Raw genomic sequence first — 2589 nt, 5'->3', positions numbered from 1 at the left:
CTAGCAGCAAGTGTATTTCTCATAGCCTTCTTATACTACATTACCGTGGGAAGCAAAGCCACAAGCTAACAGAAACAATTTTGCTAAAATGTACACAAGACATTTGTTCCCATCCCAGAAACTTCTCTGTACTGTCCACCAAGGTCAACAGAATCTTCAGCCCTTAGCCTTGAATCTCAAGTGCACCTCCTTTTATTGTTCCATACCACAGCAGGCTGGGAAATCTGCCAACAGACCTTGACCTGCCGTGACTCTGCCTGGCAGACAGACTTTCTCTCTTTTTTTCCTCTGCTTCAGAGAAGTGGCAAAAATGGCTCCCAACAGTGGACACCTAGTATGCAGGATGTATGCCCCGGTCCAGGCTTGGAGTTTGGGGGGTATATGGAGGTGAAGATCAGACAGATTCACCTTCCTAGGCCTTGATGAAGGATGTGCAGACTGGGTGAAGAGGTCAAATGGAGTGTGGAAGGTCAAGGGCAGGTAGCACAGGTCCTGGTAGAAGCCTAGAAGTTTATTATGTTGCAGGCAAGGGTGGCCAGACTAGACTGGGTCACTGAATGTGGACCTGTGCTAAATCCGGGGAACTGAGAAGGATATGTGGAAGGGAGGATGCGAAGGACTCACCTCACTAGATCCTGCTGAAGGACATGCAGGAATTCAGGAACCCAGTTTTAAGCATGTTCGGTTTGAGATGCCTGTGACACATCCACAGATTTAACCTTAGGAAGAATTTTTACCTGCATGATACCTACACAAGATGAAGCCAGCCAAAGTTCCATTATAGACGTGGTAGATCACCCCTAGGCCCCACCACACACTGAGGCCCTCTTGATAGTGGATCATTGCTAGAGTGCAGGGGAAAACCATTCTTTATTGAGAATATGGCCATTGGTGGCTTTCCCATACGTCAGTGGATGGCCCTATATCCATGTACATACTGATATATGGGCATCACTAATTGGACTAAGTGAGTTATAAAAATAGATACGAAGTTGGGAATAGGTGTGTTGGAGGGCTTATGTGGAAGTTGTGGGGGATAAGGTGTAGATATGATCATAGGTCATTGTATGAAATTTAAAACAGAAAAATTCAAATCTATTAAAAATTAAGGTATGATAAAACTATATTTATAAGAGTTACTGTGTTGTAGAAATAAATTAGTTAATGCATGAAATGAGTTTCGAATGGATGTTGACCCATTGAATACTAGTTGATAGTTACTAGTAGTCATTCTCTCAAACATAGTGAATACTGTGTGCTGGACAATACATTAGATGCCTACGGCTGTGATGACAATGGGAAAAGAAAAATTGTGTAAAATATTCAGCCTGATAGTCTCATGTGGAAATAAGACAATACCAAGACAGAGAGATGAACTCCTGAGCAAAGGACACTGCTGATTGGTAGGGCTACAAGTGGAATTTTATTTTATTTTATCCTATTTTCACATGTATCATTTAAAAGATAGACATTTGGGCTCAGTATAGACTGGCAGATGTAACATTGCAAGCATTCTGTAGTAGCATCAGAGTTAGCGGGGAGTGGAGAGGGGCCTCGGGGTGTCACTAGCGCCCCAGCGGCCAGCAGTTGTCACCCCCCACATACACACACCCACCCTGGCCAGTGGTCCGAGGAGTGCAGGAGGGGGCCGGGGGGAACTGTCCTCAGCCAGCTGAAGTCATGAACTCTAATGTAGAGAATCTGCCTCCCCACATCTGCCTAGTGTACAAGGAGGTGACAACACTGACAGCAGACCCACTTGATGGCATTAAAGTCTTCCCCAATGAGGAGGACCTGCAGGTTACCATCAAGGGTCCTGAAGGGACTCTCTATGTTCTGTATGAAGTTCCTACCGGGGAAATGACTTCCCTGCCTGCCCACCCAAGGGATACTTCCTGACTAAAATCTTCCACCCAAATGTGGGCCCCAACGGTGAGATCTGTGTCAACGTGCTCAAGAGGGACTGGAGTTGGGCATATGGCGTGTGCTGCTGACCATCAAGTGCCTGCTGATCCACCCTAACCCAGAGTCTGCACTCAATGAGGAGACCGGCCGCCTGCTTTTGGAGTATGCTGCCCGGGCCCATCTGCTCACAGAAATCCATGGGGTGCATGTAGCAGCAGCAGCAGAAGGGTTGAGGCTACCTGGGGACCTGCCCAGTGGGGCTTCAGCCTCCTCCACTGACTCTATGATCCCAGGGGTCCTCGGAGGAGCTAAGGGTCCCATGGCCAAGAAATATGCAGGTGAGCGAGATAAGAAGCTGGCAGCCAAGAAAAAGTTGGACAAAAAATGGGCACTGAGGCAACTGTAGTGGGGCTCTTCTCTCTCCTTTCCTCCCTTATGTTCTGTCCCTTCCAACTCTGTCTCTAAGTTATTTAAATTATGGCTGTGTAGGGGAGGAAGTTGGGGAGAGGGCACCAGAACTTGGATTTGATTTTCTAAATAAAAAGTTGGAAAAGTAAAAGACAGACTAAGATTGTTATTGGATATTTTATTTATTTACATTTCAAATGTCATCCCCTTTCCCCATCCCTCCCCCAGAAACCCCCTATCCTATCCCCCCTCCTCCTTCTTGCTTTTTCCCTTTAT

General features: G+C 46.5%; 1 pseudogene; it reads left to right on the top strand.

Moving 5' to 3' along the window:
• Nucleotides 1–1680: 1680 nt before the first annotated feature.
• Nucleotides 1681–2311, top strand: LOC114631649 (annotated as a pseudogene).
• Nucleotides 2312–2589: the final 278 nt, after the last annotated feature.

The sequence above is a fragment of the Grammomys surdaster genome, unplaced genomic scaffold (genome assembly GCF_004785775.1).
Source record: "Grammomys surdaster isolate TR1022 unplaced genomic scaffold, NIH_TR_1.0 61, whole genome shotgun sequence".
NCBI lineage: Eukaryota > Metazoa > Chordata > Mammalia > Rodentia > Muridae > Grammomys > Grammomys surdaster.
Note: the sequence above shows the minus strand (reverse complement) of the source record. Positions and strands in the feature narration are given on the sequence as shown.